Source organism: Musca autumnalis, unplaced genomic scaffold, assembly GCF_047663935.1.
Source record: "Musca autumnalis isolate F117 unplaced genomic scaffold, ASM4766393v1 scaffold_5, whole genome shotgun sequence".
NCBI classification, from domain to species: domain Eukaryota; kingdom Metazoa; phylum Arthropoda; class Insecta; order Diptera; family Muscidae; genus Musca; species Musca autumnalis.
In genome coordinates, this window is record NW_027412088.1 from 132,412,096 (window position 1) to 132,429,271 (window position 17,176).

Consider the following 17,176-nt stretch of genomic DNA (forward strand, 5'->3'; position numbering starts at 1 on the left):
CGATCTGAGTTTGCATCTAAAAGGTCTCCTACAGGTTCTCTTTTAGCTAGGCCTGCCATTCGTTTTACATTGCTAAATGTCTTGCTATCCACTCTTATATTTTGTAGAAAGCTTTTCTTCAAAAATAATTATGGAGTCGCGGATTATCTTATCAATGTTTTTAATGTCTGCTCTGAGTATGGGAATTCTGTCTGGGTCACCAGTTCTTCTTAATGTTCGTACTAACCTACGCCTTTCACGAATGAAATTCGTTATTCGTGGAGGTAATTGGCCAAGGATTCCGTGTCCCACACGTATTGTTGGAACCGTAGTATCGATGGCGTAGTGGAAAATGGTAGAGAGTTGATCAATGGTTTCATCGATTTCCTCTATGCTAACATTTCTATTGGTTGGCAAGACACAAGTCTGAAGACCTTGCCTTATCTTTCTTTGGAAATTATGCACGTTCATCTGGCTGTAATTCTTAAATGTGCGAACTTCTGATCTGGCCATATTCCCATTGAGAATTATTGTCTCAATGGCCCTATGGTCAGACTCGAAGTCAAAGGCTCTTAATGGGCCATCACCTGTTTCCAGTATAATTCCAGGTGTCATTAGGAAAAAATCAATATATGATTCAGAAACGAAATTCGGCCTAGTTGGGATATTGGCAGGGTATGGTTTAAAGTTGGGATAATGGATAAGATGATTATCCAAAGCCCGACCCCTGCTGTCTGTGATGCTACCACCCCAGGAGGGGTGTTTTGCGTTAAGGTCCATACCAATAACGACTTCATTAGAGCTACCCAAGTTTAATATAGGGTCAAGGTCAGTTGGTCGAAAAGATTCGCTCGGGCGTTGGTATAAGGAGGCGAATATGATGGGAGATCCATTCTCTCTCCACGCCTTAATACAGCAGCTTTCAATATATCCCGTGTTCAAGACTAACCTCTCACAACGGTAACCCTCCTTGACTAAAATAGCAGTCCCTCCACCACCGTCTTCTCTCGTTTGCTTAAATATTTATTTCGATGAGGCACATTTTTGGTCGTATTTAAGTGTATAAACCCTCATTAGTCTGAACTTTGAGGGTATAAAAACGATCCCCGACTGAAAAAAGAGTGTCCCAGGCGGTAGTTATAAATATCAATTGCTATAAGGATATTTTCCGTTGAAAAAACTGTTCATGAAAACTTTGACCAGTGAGTAGTGAAAAAACCGTCTTATTACAGAAATTTTCTTTTTTAAAAAAGCAGCGTTTTCTTAACCCCAGAACCGATCTCCGAACTTTACATGGTTTTCAATAGAAAATCATAATTTGCTTTGCGTCGTTTCACTTTGATTCGCGTTTTTTGGAGACATGCCCTGGTTAAAATAATGGGTTAGTAGGGGGTCTCGTAAGTTGTTACGACTACCAAAAAGTACTATAAAACCCTATTAATTGGTAATGATTTTTTTTTGCTGTGTCATATTCGAACAGCTGTAATGATAACATGTACCTTTGTTTTGCCTACTTTTGAAAACACATGCTTTTAACACTAACATACAAATAATAACATGTTTGGCCGCCAGTTTTGTTATCATATAAGACATAGAAATTTTTAGCATATAGCATTTCGCTGATTATAAATTCTATCTGACTGCATTTATACAAATAGTTTTCTGTTTGTTTTGTTATAGTTGAGGATTCAATCATATGATTGCTTAAGTCTGGAGTATTCCCCCATTGGATTAACTTCGTCATTACTTTCTTTACAGAGAGTAATGTTTACAAAACGCACTGTTCTATTTTGTTGTGGTGTTTTTTTTTTTTTTGGGAAAGACGAAAAGTGAGCATCATTCTTGTTAACATGAGAATATTCGATGCTTAAAGAGTTCAGGTTTTCACTAGAAAAATCATCATTTCAAAAACTGAAAGGCCAATTGATATTCCCTTCGCCGGGATGAAATCATGATTTTGGTAGCGATCAGTAAATTTTGCAAGCTGTCAGTGCGTTTTGTAAACATTACTCTATGTAAAGAAAGTAATGATGAAGTTAAACCAATGGGGGAATACTCCAGACTTAAGCAATCAAATAGTTTTCTATAAAACTGAACAAAGGTTATACGTGGTTACTTAGTAGTTCTAGATCTGTCCTGTAATAATTACTCCATGGAATTTGGTAGCTTGCCACCTTATTGAAACATATTCAATTACAATTTTCCAATTAAATTCTTCTTAATTTGAACCAATCAGCGCATTAATTGTATCCTCTGTTAAATTTTATTTTTCCTTTGTGAATGCGACTGTCTGATGTAAAATGTAAATGTTGTAAAGGTGATGTTATTTACGACTTGGAATGAGTATAAACGACAATTTCTGGTCATGTGCTGGATTCGCGAATTTCACACATTCAGTGCAGGAGGAATGACATGATGTATGTATCTTTTCGAATACAAATGCGCCTGTGAGTGATACAAATTGCCCTGACAACTATTGGATAATGCTTGTACAGAAGAATCAAGGGGACGAAATCAATTAATTAATTGACCAAATTAAGATCTTTAATTACATTAGAGTGCACTTGTGCAACAATTGGTATTTGCGGGAAAGTGAGTGAACTTGTAAACTGCAACAATGTTAAATGTAGAACTAATATTATCGTTACGAAATTTTGATTTAATAGATGCTTGTGGAAATATAAGAAGAGATTGTACGACAGATTAAAAAAAAATATATATTATTATAGCAAGAATAACACAAATTAGCGTTCTGTAGTATGAAAAAAGCTTTTATTACTTACTAAAGAAATCGGAAAGTTATTTCACACAAATTGTATAGTACCTGTGAGATATTTTGTAAACTTCAAATTTTGGTATACTTATATGGGCACTAAAGTCTGGGCAATAAGAATCTTTTTAAATGTGTGAGAAATCTATATCATATTATTTTAAGTTTGGTAATTAGTGGGGTCATTTGTCCCAAGTTGTATTAGTTCTAAAAATCACTATTAAGGCTTCTGGAACAATCCCAATTGAAAACATTAACTACACTCTGTGTTGCTTTTTGAGTTATGAACAATTAACCATATTTTGGAACCGCATCTTGGTAGAAGTCCAAAAATAAGAAGAAAAGTGTCCCGGAGTTTTTTACCTTTAAAAATTCGTATGTTCTACAAAGTTCTTTATTGAGAATTGTGAACGGTTGTTTGAATTGTGAACGGTTTGATATCTATAAGCCAACCCCCAATAAAAAATTACACTGTGCAACAAAATTTAATTTTTTCAAAGTGATGGGAAGAACAGAGTAGATTATGAAAGTAGAGCTAAACATATGAGACACGTGTATCGGAGTTTTTAAAGTTTACATCGGAAAGTAACCAAAGTAGGCGGGGCAAGATCCGCCCATTTCTAGTTTTTTGAAATATTCAATTAAGATATCTTGGAGTTCTTGGAAACCTTGCAGAGGAGGACTTGGGAAATATTTTTGTTAAAAATTTTAACCCTAATGCGGTTCATCAAAGTTCATCCTTTAAAATATTCTACAAAATTGTTCGTCATAAAATTTTACTATAGGTCTCAGAATACACCAAATCTGTAAATCTTATCTAATCACCAGGAATCTTTAAAAATGAAAAACACGTTTTAGGGTTAAAGTCGGACTTCATCTGAGTTTATTCAAAATTATCCCACAAAACATAATTTTAGAGAGATGACGTCAAGGACAAACATATTCTTCTTCAAATAACAGTATGGGTCACCAAAGAAATAAAATTTATATTTACTATCAGTTTCGGAATAAACCATATATCTAGGTATACTATTTTCTTAAGAAAATTAGATTATAAATTTTAGGACTGTTAATTCCATACTGGATCAAAATCTAACATAATTCTTCACTTTTTAGGGATATTGTTAAAAAAGAAATGTTCCAAATTAAATTTCATTATGAGTCTCTGAATAAAAGAAATCTGTAACTACGTAATTTAAGTTAAAAGTACTAAAAATACGAAATTTTACAAAGTCCGATCTAGGTTTTTTATATTTTCAAATATATATTCACCACGAATATGTCAAAGGCTGTTTAAATGGAGCGCACAACTTCTTCTGTAAGAATTTATAACGAAAAACCATCAATAAGATATTTATAGTGTTCAATCAAAGCGACAATCGGGATAAAAATTGAAAAGTATGGCCCTAAACCCTATATCAAAAACAAGGGCTGCTAAGAATGTTATATGATATGGTTACATATTTCTTTGGGAGACTCATAGTGAAATTTGATTTGAAAGATTTATTCTTTTTACCATATCCCCAAAAAGTGATTTTGATCCAGTATTGAATTATGTAAAATTAACAGTCCAAAATTAAAACAAATAATTTCATCCTAAAGTATATAAATTTGTAACTAGTTTTCTTAAGAAAATAGTATACCTAGATATATGGTTTATTCCGAAACTGATTGTAAACTTTTGTGTAGAATTTTTCATCTTTTGACACTTTTTACCTAGAACCAAGTTTCATATTACTTCCATGTATTACCTCGAAAAAAGAAGAAAAAATGCCATCAAAAAATTGCGAAATATTTTCATGTTTTTGTAGCATAATTGTTTAAGTTAGAAACTCTCTATTGGTATTTTCACTACAAATCTCCAGGGAGCCTTTGTTCGCCTAGTTCGGATCGCAGAGAGGCCTCCCTTCCTTAAATGTTCTCTACAAACCCTCTGAGAAACTATGTTCGCTTACGGCGGATCGTGACTATGTTCGCTCAGCGCGGATCGTAGAGAGTACTCTCTTGGTAGTGGAATTTCTCTGCAATTTCTCCCTGGAACTGTATTCGCTCAGTTCGGATCGTAGTGAGAACTTTCCAATAAGCAGTGATTGCCTCAGCCTTGATTCACTTTCGGTTTTTATACACAAAACACTTATAAGCAGGTATCGGCACTAACACAAACGCATTGTTTGCGGTCTCACGCATATGACTCTCTCTCGCTCTCTCCACAAACAGCGTGTGCGTTAATGCATTGCTAAAATTAAAAATCGTTGAAACAAGCGACAACAGAACCTACTTCTTTGGCTTCTGAACGAACACTGAGTGGTGGTTGTTCTGCTGTTATTCTCATCAAGGGCACGTGTGCCCCTTTTTGCCGGATGCTGCTTATAAGTCATCTCTTCGCCAGTACGGAAGTACTTTTCGGTTTTATTGTAACGCGTCTCACCCAATACAACGTAAAGTTATCAGCACTTTTCGCCTTAATAAATCACCCACACCAATATTATTATTTATACCAACTAAAAACATTTGTGTTTTATTTCCTCTCATTTTACTTATCGGTTACACTCAGGTTTGTATCACCATTCTCATCTCCACAAACAACAACTATTCTCTGCGGCCTTTCTGAGCTATCACCTAAACAATAATTGATACTGATATTTTCATGATATATAATATAAATTGATATTTTACTTCTTTGGTGACCCAAAGGGAAATTTGATGAAGAATATTTTTGTCTTTGACGTCATCTCTCTAAAATTATGTCTTGTGGGATAATTTTGAATAAACTCAGATGAAGTCCGACTTTAACCCTAAAACTTGTTTTTCATTTTTAGAGATTCCGATAGATAACATTTACAGATTTGGTGTATTCTGAGAGCTATAGTAAAATTTTATGACGAACAGTTTTGTAGAATATTTGGATTTGATATGATCACATTCTGGACTAATATGTTATTAAATCGCGATATTTCAGAGCATTTAATGTACCTTTGAAAGTATTGCAATTTTTTGTTGTTCTTTAAAAAATCGCGAATTTTATGTTTATATTTATTGTACCTATCGGACAAGAGAATGTGTGGTAATTTGCAACGAATTCGAGAAAGTTACAGACTGTTTTTAATGATTTATTTTTTCTATAAGTATTTATTCAAACCAAGCAAATTTAAATTTTTAAGTAGAAAAAATATCAAATATCACCGAATCGAACGAAAACGCGCGTTTCCGCACATGGTACTCGCGTGGTATTTTTTTGGTTATAGCCCTAATGTACACCTTGGGCAAAGCTTAAGAAGTTTAATAATGCCTCACACCAAACTGCAACGGGTTTTATTATTTTGTTTGCCGAAAATTCATATTACAACGCGAAGCCTTTCTCCTAGACCATGTCATGATATGAGAGAAGTATCCCTTGTCCTTTCTGGGGTGGTTGTGGAGCAATTATTATTATAAAGTTAGAAATAATGACAATGAAGAGGATTGTAAGTTCAGACGATGATTAGATAATGTTTTGCGGTTTAAATGGATCAAAACTTTTCTTTAAAAATTGTGAAAAATTTTAATACAGCTTTTATCTTTATTTCTGAAGACACATTCAGCCAAGAATGTCATAATTGGTAGAGGACCGTTCCATTGAAGCCAATTAAGTAATTGTTTTCGGACCAAGAAAACGATAATTGTGACAAAAATGTCGGGTTTTTTGACAATTTTTAACCTAAACGTACTCAGGACAGTTTTTCATACGACCATGTGTTGTGTTGTTTACAGTGACTTGAAAAAATCACTTTGCAAAAAATGGATTTTACTTGTGAACATTTTCGTCCGATCATTTTTCACAATTGTCGACGTGGATAATCACTCCAAAAGTGCTTCAAATTATAAAGACCCATCTAATAGCACCATGAAAAACTGGTGTAATGAATTCAATCGAGGCCGACACTCGCCAAAAAGCGAAGGCCGTGAGGGACGTCCGAAAACGGACGTCGTGCTAGAAAAAAAATATACCGTGAGATAGAGACATCTTTGGGCATTTCTTCCACCAACTAACGTTTGATATTGCATGAACACATGGCCGCAGAAATGAACTTTTCTCCTTAGATCTGGCAAAATTGGACAATCGATCAAAAGAAAGGCTCTTGTGGATTGGTGCAAAGAAATTGTGAATAAAAACGATCGCCGTGCTTCAAACGCCGTTTATAAGATCATCACACATGACGAATCTTGGATCTATGCTTAGGAGCCCGAAACAAAACAGGAATCGTCCGTTCAAGCCCTCGACAGCGAGCCAAATCCAATGAAAGTTGTTCATGTAAGAAGCACTTCGAAGCAAATAGTCGCCTTTTACTTCTGCAAAACTAACCGCGTGGCGAATATACGGCTTAGGCAATGTAGGACGGTTAATTCTGAGTGGTACACTATAATTTGATTGCCAGAAGTCTCCTGAAAAAACGAACAAGAGAAGACGAATCATTCTGCATCATGACAATGCGAGCTATCACACATTGATTCCAACCAGCGCCTGTTTGACCGGACAAAACGTGAAATTGAAAGGTCATCCGCCGTACAGCCCTGTTGGGGATCCAACGACTTCATTTGATACCAGCACATCAACAACAAAAGGCGTGGTCAACGATTTTCGTAGCCAGAAGATACTGTAAAGCGTTCAAAAACCGTGCTTTAGAAGGTCTCAATCGGAGTGGAAAAAGTGCTTCAGCAATTGGTTTGGGCGCATAAAAAGTGTATAAATCGTCCTTAAGACTACTTAGGAAAACAATAAAACTATTTTTGATGGTTAAAATTCGCGTATTCATTGTTAGGCCAGATAGTTATCGTGCAGCCCTCGTATGTAACATTCAAAAGGAAGCGAAAGGGATATACAGTATGCAAAACTCATATTCGAACACCCTTCAAAAATGAGAAAAATCGTTATTTATAGAAGATATGGCAGAAACAAGTGCATTATATTATTGGATAGAGAATATTTAAGAATAATTTACTGAAACAGAAATATTATTTAGCTAGTTCCATCATTTAAGGGAAGATGGCGTTTAGAGTCGATTCATATTCGAACAACTTAAGTCGCTTCATTTTTGTTTTCTTTTTTTTTTTTTTTGAAGTATTTTTCTAGGTGAAGTGTGACTTTTTTGTACTTAAATAACCTTGCGGAGGCCTCCGATGTTCAAAACCTAAAATTTAGTAAAGTTAAATTGGATTTTTTTTAAAAAAATTAAATTGAAATTAAAAAGTAAAATTTCTACAAAACTTAGCAATATTGTTCAAGAAATGAACAGTAATGGCAAATTTTGGATGATTTGCCAAATCTTAGTTCTTCTATGACAGATACGTTGTCCTTAGAAAAAATAAATGTAGCCAGTTCATAAAAAATGTAAGCCTGCCTAATCTTATGGTAGGACAGTTCTAATTTCTACGTGTAATTAATTTTAAAGTACAATTCATTTTACAACAATAATTATGGATAATCGCAATGAACAAATAGTTTTTGAAAGTGGTAGTGTTGGGGGATTAGAACTGAATTTTTAGGTTAGTAATGAATTGGAAAAATCTTTTCCAAAAATTCCACAATAATGATTTTTTATCTGAAAAGTAGCTCATTTGTTATAGAAAATTAAAAAATAAGCATAAATGTTTCATATGCATGAAAAAATGCCGAAAAATATCTTGGATCACGGACAGAGCAAATAAGTCTAGTTTAAATTGTATTTGGACATTTAAATCCAGGATTTGCCTATTGATTTTTCACAATTTTTGCAGTAACGTAAATTTCGGAGTTCTTCTAAAATATTTAGACCGCATTTTCACACGTATATATGAGATATATCCTACCATAAGCATAGACAGGCTTAAATTCTCATGAGCTGGCAGCCTTTATATTTAATAAGGACCACGTATTTTGTCATAGAACAACTAATATATGCTATTTTTAGCAGTATCCATCCACAATTTGCCGTTATTCTTTATTTCTTGAAAAATATTGCTCAGTTTAGAGAAAATTTACTATATTTTTTAATTAATTCAATTTTTAATTAATTTCTAAAGTTCACTTTACTAACTTTTATGTTTCTGAACATCAGAGGTCTCTGCAAGGAAATTCTAGTACTAAAAAGTAGCATTTTACCTTCAAAAAAGCAAAAATGTGATGCCTAAAAGTGCTCGAATAAGAATTTTGCCTCGACTCTGAACGCCATCTACCCTTAAATGATGAAACTAGTTAACATATATTTTTGTTTCATGTAAATTTGTCTTAAATATTCTCTATCCAATAAATTAATGCGCTTGTTTCGGTCATATCTGCTATAAAAAACGATTTTACTCATTTTTGAAGGGTGTTCGAATATGAGTTTTGCATACTGTACATAGAATCACTTTCTGAGACGATTTATGCATGTCCGTTCGTCTGTCATGCATGTCCGTTCGTCTGTCTCCGTGTGAAGTTGTTTTTGTTCACTTTTTTTCTCCTATCGGACGCCTCCCCAGGTGGTGAATAGGGGAATGCTCGTCAGTGATTGCTCACTGAAGGGTACCGCAAAAATAAAATATGCGGGGCGAACCAAAAAAATGGGGGAAAAGGCAGTGTCTGTTCCCACATTGGACTACTGCAAACAGCGTCTGTACTCCAGTGGAGCGGCTGAATACGGAGACGGTAAACTCCAAACCCTTCAGAAGGCAACGGGAAACCACTAAAGTAATATCCCATTAAAATCATACAATGAAAATGGAAACACAAAATAACAATTGGCCCTCAGTCTCCGGCCAAACGAGGGTGCTAAGAATCCCCGGAGGTAAAACAAAACTTAACATCGGAACATGGAATGTTCGAAGTCTTAATGAGCTTGGAAAATTGGATAACACCATAAGCGATATGAAACGGCTGCAAATAGATATACTGGGTATAAGTGAGACATGGTGGACTGAGAGCTCAGAGTTCTTCTCTGAAAATACAAAGGTTTATCACTCAGGCAATGTTGACGGAATCCACAGAAAGGGCGTTGCTATCTTAGTTAAACGTAACATTGCACCCAGTGTGACAGGATATTTCCCGATATCGGATAACGGTTAACTTGAACGTAATACAAGTGTATGCACCCACATGTGCAATAGTTTAAAAGAATCTATCAACAACGTGTCGAAAGATGTATTAGGTACAAATACAACTAGACGGAAGAATAACAGCTGGATAAGCGAAGAAATACGTGCACTTCGAGAAGAACGGAGCAAATGCAGAAATATTAACTATGAAAAATATTGGGAATTGAATCAAGAAATTAAAACCGCAATTCGTGCCGCGAAAAATGCACAAATAAACAATGAATGCCAGGAAATTGAAAGATTAAAACTTCTCCATGACGATTTCATTCTTCACAAAAAAATGAAAGAGGCATCCGGTATATATACAAAAAGAACGTCCGCGTTTATTTCCGATGATAATAATGTAGCTCACTACGAACGTGAGGATAAGAGTAAACTATGGGAAAGATATATCAGAAATTTATTTACTGACGAGAGTCGAACCCAGTTCCTAACCAATACACACCAAATCGCTATTCCAGGAAGACTAATCAGTGAGGAAGAATTGGAATCGGCAATAAAATCTATGAAAGACAAAAAGGCACCGGGGCCAGATGATATACCTGTCGAAGTACTCAAATTAATAGAAGGAAACAATAAACAACTATTATTTGGGTTGTTTAACCAAATTTATATTACAGGGGAATATCCGCAAGATTGGATCCAATCAACATTTATACCTATACCCAAGAAAAATAATGCGAATACGTGTGGCGACTTCAGGTTAATTAGTTTAATGAGCCATGCCCTGAAAATATTTCTAAAAATAATACACAGAAGAATATACCCACACATGGGGCAGACGCAATTTTGATTCAATGAAGGTATTGGAACGCGAGAAGCACTACTTGGACTTAACGTATTAATACAAAAATGTCGAGAAGTTCAAAAAGACGTATTTATTTGCTTCGTGGATTATGAGAAAGCATTTGCTACGGTGAAACATGATAAGCCGATGAATATCTTGACTTCTATTGGGCTAGACGAATGGGATATAAGATGCACTAAGAATTTATACTGGAATCAGGTAGCAAATATTAATGTAGATGGTGAATTAACAGACAATCTTCAAATTTCAAAGGGTGTAAGACAAGGATGTGTTTGTCTCCCCTTTTATTCAACATATATTCAGAACAAATATTCGTAGAATCCATTGCTAGAAAGAACATTGGTATTGCTATAAACAATACGCTAATTAATAACATTCGTTACGCCGACGATACTACGTTATTAGCAAGCAGTTTTGCGGGGCTACAACGATTATTAGATGTACTTGTGAAAACAAGCGAAATATATGGATTACGTATTAACATAAAAAAGACCAAATATATGATTGTGAGCAGAAAGTCTGTGGAAACAACTGTACCTATGTTAATAAACAATACCGAAATAGAAAGATTTAAAACGTTTAAATACCTGGGAGTCCAGATTAACGATCAGTGGGATATGTCGAAAGAAATCAAGTGCAGAATTGAAATGGCACGAAATTGAGTTTTTAAATATAAAAAAACGCTTACCAGTCACGATATAAGCCTAACAACAAAAATGCGCTTTGTTCAATGTTACATATGGCCAGTACTACTATACTCAGCCGAAACCTGGACGGTAAAAGTAACAGATCAGAAAAGATTAAATTCGTTTGAAATGTGGATATATCGCCGCATTTTAAAAATTCGTTGGACTGAAGGTATCTCAAATGAAGAAGTGCTTACAGGCATGAATACCGAACTTCAAGTTACAAGTATGATAAAAATCAGAAAAACTGCCTATTTGGGCCACTTAATGAGGAATCAAAAATATTTGCTTATACAGACCAATATCGAAGGAAAAAGACCCAGAGGAAGAAAAGAAACAACATGGATAAGTAACATTAAAGAATGGACGGGTGTGCAAAACGAACGAATTCTTTTAAAAGCCGTCAGAAACCGAAGCCTTTCGATAATTGAATAGAACATATCATTTAATTGTACTATAATTTTAACAATTAGTTAAGTTAAATTATGTAACACTAAATTATAATTGTATGATCGCTAACATCCGAACACGGATTGGCAAATAAAGAAGAAGAAGAAGTTCGTCTGTCCATGTATCTTTGTTTTTGTAATCAAAGTATTATGCAATCAAGGTCGCATTTATTGTTCGATTCAACTTAAAATTGGGGAAACTGATTTTTTTCCAAACGACGGACGGCATTTCAGATTTTGATATAGCCCCCATATATATTTTCGCCCGATTTTATGTATTTGGTGCATTAATCACGCTACATATGTTCGATTTTGATTAAATTTGAAACGTGTGACGGAATTTTGACTCAAAATAAGCTTGGCAAATTATATTGAAATCGATTGAGATTTGGATATAGCTCCCATATACTATATATTCGTCCAATTTAATGTATTTTAAGCACCAACCACGCTATGTATTATGTATGTACATATGTCCAATTTTGAAATGTGTCACAGATTTGGATATATATTTTTTCGCCCGATTGGCTTCGAATTTGTTCTATACATAATGTTATACGATCTTTACTTCATATCTTTTTTATGCGGCGCTGTATAGAACAGTTTAGAAATCTATTTGTTAAATTTATAATATTCTGGGTAGATCCTAAAAAATTCTGACAAATTGATTTTTTAAAAAAGTAAAGGGCCAAGTGATTTTCTCTTACACCTTGTTTTATTACAATACCCAGCAAAATGTTTGCATCCGTGGATGCAGTTTAATCAGTACAAGGGTATAGTGCAAGTGAAGTTGGAGTACACCTTTTTCTATGAATTTTACAAGAGAACGCGCAGCTAGGATGCACTCCACTCTGCTTCCACAGCACACAGCTAGGATGCAGTCCATTTTCGATCCCAATATCAGCTTTTAATGCAGTGCTTTGGATTGAATTTAGAGGCAATCTTTGGATTGTGTTTTTTTTTATCAATCTAAAGATGCAATACAAATGCAAGCCACTGCAAAATATCCCAGAATAAATAATTTTCACTTATTATTTTTGTAAAACAAGAATATTAAGAATTTTATTACATTAACTTAAATTATAAAAATTCTTCATTAAATTTAATCGTAGGCGAGTTTACTCTCTGCTCTGCATTCCAGTAAAAAGTTTGCCTCCACAGAGGCAGTTAAATCGTATGTACAAGTGAGTTGGAAGTGCATCAAATTATGCATTTTCACTCATTCTTTTTACATGAGCGTGACCCCATTGCACTACATTTTAACAAACCCTTTGGCACTGCATTTTAACTATCCCTTTGGGGTAGAAGAGGATGCCGTCCAAAGCACGTGTTTTGATGCAGGCATTCTGCGGAATGTGTGCAGGCCATTGCAAAATATCCTAGAACAAATAAAAATGCATATATTATTTGTGTAAAAATATTAAGATCTTTATTACATTAACACAAATTATGAAAATTCTGCATTGAATTCAATCGCAACCATTCGTGTTTCCTCCGCTCTCCATTTAATCCAAGCTGAACTGTTTTTGCTTCATCTGCCAAATAGGTTTGATATTGTCTTCCTATCACCAGCTAAGATTTCGACATTTACTCCAAGAGCACTCCATTGGAAAATTTTCTTATCGTGAGTTACCGCAAAAATGTTTGCAATAATATTATTTTATAACAAAATTTTGGAAATATTTAATTTTTTGTAGAAATGTACAAACTGATTTATGTATTTGTTGAGATCTCTAACAACTGCTAATAAAATTTAGCGAACGGAGTGCCTTTTTCACGACTCCGTTGAACTGCATGCGCATGTTGTTAAAATGTGACAAATGGATGTGATTCTTTGGATTGCATCCAAATGCGGTTAAAATGTGAGGAATGGAGTGCCTTTTTCACGCTGCGTTTGAACTTCATCAAAACATGCCGTGAAAGAACTAGTCCATATTGCACTACTTCCAATTTATTTTGGTGGGATATTATGCCACCGCAATTGATTTTGCTTCATCATCCAAAACGGGTACAACTCCACTCCAAAAATAATTTCCGTCTTGTGAATTACCGCAATGTTCGTAACTTCAGTTTATATTTCTTTATTTTTCAAAAAATTCTTGGAAGTTTAGATATTCTCTTTTTTATTTGGACGAAATTCTGCTTGTAGGGATCAACAAACTGGCTTTCTTGTAGGGATATTTAAGCAAGTGCTTATAAAATGTATCAAATGGAGTGCATTTTTCATAACCCCGTTGAGTTGTTAGAGAACAACTTAATAGATTTTGCTGGAGAACTGTACGAATATAATTGGACTTTCCAGCAGGATAATGCCCCGAATCACACTGTTGGACATACAAAGGAGTTTTTAAAGGCACGAAATGTACCGTTATTGGAGTGGCCAGCTGCAACTCATGGCCACAAACCCATTGAAGACCTTCGGGGCATACTATCCGCTAAAGTTTTCGCGAAGTCAAAGCAGTGCACGACGCTGAAAGAATTGAAATGTGCATTATTGGCGGAATTGGAGTATATCACAACTAACACCTTAAGAAACATAGTCGGTTCTATGACACGAAGGCTACAACAAGTTCTAATCCACAAGGGCAATACAATATCATGTTAAATGTACAACAATTTTGTTCATTTTTATGATTTTTTTTTTTAAAAATTTCGTTTTTGCACATATAAATATTTTCTATGAAAATTTTTTTATAAATTATTTTTCTTGAATATGAAATTAATAAGAATGCAATTTTCTTTTATATTTTAAAAGAAATCGTATGCACTAACTGCTATGTAAAAAGAATATTGGAAATATATTTAGTTCTCGACAATAAATATCACAATACTAGTTTGCACATATAATTATTTTGCATAGGTATATCAACACAATTTTTGGTATTGAAAGTGGCGTCTTTGGGTCCATGATTTGGGGGTTCTCATCAACTCGAGGCCCATGGTGGTTCCAAGGGAACTCATGGGATGGCAAGGGGTATCCAACAACACCTAGGGGTACCAACAACAACAACTACGTAGAGTGACAACAACAACAAATTAATTTAGTGGTATGATATTTTTTTGTAAGTGTATGCTAGTGTGCCCGACTGAGCCAGCTAAAATCAATTGATTTTTCGTTGACTGTCACTGCCATCTGAGTCATTTCTAACGAGCCACTCTCGTCTATGCACATTACAATATATATCCGAACCTCCCGATTTAATGTATTTTTTATATTTTTATTGGCTGTAATTTGAAATAAAACAAGTAAGAAAAGCGTTAAGTTCGGCCGGGCCGAACTTTTTAAAATTTCAGCCATTTCTGTGGATTAAAGTGACCACAACCTTCAAAAAACCGAAATTCGGAAGGTACCGTGCTATGGGGGCTATATGATGGCGTGGACCTATACCTACAAATTTCTGGGGGAAAGTTTTATACGCCTAAAGAAGACTAAGTACCAAATTTCAGCCATCTCGGTGTGATAATGAGGCTAAAACCTTCAAAATATCGAAAAATCGGGAGATATCGTATTATGGGGGCTATATCAACACGTGGACCTATATAAACATTTTATGGTAGAAATGTTTCTTAGCCTCTGGAAACACAAATACAAAGTTAAAACCGATTCTTTGGTCAAATGGGTCGGATACATTCAAAAGACGCTTACTTTATAAGGGGCCTTATGTGGGAGCTATACCAAAACGTGGACCTATATAACCCAACTTTGGTAGGAATGTTTTTTGGCCTCTGGAGACACAAAATACCAAATTACAACCAATTCTGTGGTCAATTAGGTCTAATACATTCAAAATATATTAAAATGACGCGTACTTTATATGGGGCCTTATATGGGGGCTATGCCAAAACGTGGACCTATATAACCTAACTTTGGTAGGAATGTTTTTTGGCCTCTGGAGGCACAAAGTACCAAATTACAACCAATTCGGTGGTAAAATGGGACAATATCTTAAAAATTCCTTACAACGACGACGCGTCACGCGTCATTTTGTATGGGGGCTATACGATAGCGTGGACCTACATAGCCCGCTTTCAATACCAAAAGTTCTACGTACATATAATATATTTTCCCAAAGTTTCATCAACCTACGTCAATCCGTTCGGACGCTAGAGTGATTTCCACAGACGGACAGACGTTCGGACATGGCTACATCGATGTAGAATTGCACGCTTAGGGGTAGTTTACACTATATGTAAATGTCATATGACATGAAATTTCCCATCGTTATATATTCGCTAATATGTACAATATTGGAGATTTTCCTTACGCGATTTCCTCTGTGCATCCACACCAGCAAAAATGTAAAAAAACTACGTCTCCACACTGCCTCCGTGGGTAGATATGGAATATTTTTATTTCGTGTCATATGACATTTACATATAGTGTAAACTACCCCTTATCAAGAATATATATACTTTGTGGGTCTACAATGATTATTTTGGGTAGTTACAAACGTAGTGACAAACTTAATATACCCCCAACCTGTGGTGGAGGGTATAAAAATAATAAAATATCCTTTCAAAAATTTGTCATCATAGGTCCACTTTTTCTTATAGCCCCCATATAAGGGTACCCTGATTTCGAGTTTTTGACTACGACATTTTGTAGCGTGAAAGTTAAATGTAGTTCTTTACAAACAAACCAAAACGATAACGAACAACTCACTTATATGTTAGACAGTAGTTCCGTTATCTAACTGCATTGATATAATTTGCATCAAGTGAGAGTTTGTTTTCAAGTTTCGTTTTCGTAATTTGCCTGAATATGCCCCCTGAATTTAAAATACAGAAAAAAAAATAAATTTGGATATTTTTTCTATAAAAGTTACGGTCAATTTCTCACGCTAAATACTTTCCAAATTATTGGCACTATGCTTGATAGTCCAGCCAAAATAGACATTCCCACAAAGCTGAATATTGGTGGAAAGCTAGGGTTTGCCATTAGAAGTAACATCCTAAAAGTCCCCATCGATCCCATGTGTGCAAACGAAGTTTTTCAGGGACAAAGGTAATTTTTCGGAGCCCTTATTCAGTGGTTTGATTTTTCTCAAAGACTGTAGGACGCATCAGAAATCGACTAAAGTAAAACTTGTAGGCTTAAAAATTTTCTACAATATGAAGGATGTACTTCATGACTTTTCAATACGAGTCACCATTCTTGAAATATCGTGATATAAGTGTTAAACTACACATGTGAAGAAGTAAGCCGCGTAAGAACAACATGAAGCGGAACGATTAAAATAACAACGCCATGTGTTAGGCATTTCCATAAGCTTTTAAACGATGCCCACTTTCCAGTAATCGGTTCCGTAGAACCGGGTGTAACCCGGTTTTAAATTTGGCATTTTGAGTCAAATAATCGGCGAACCGTACACGAAAAAAATATATGTTAAAAATA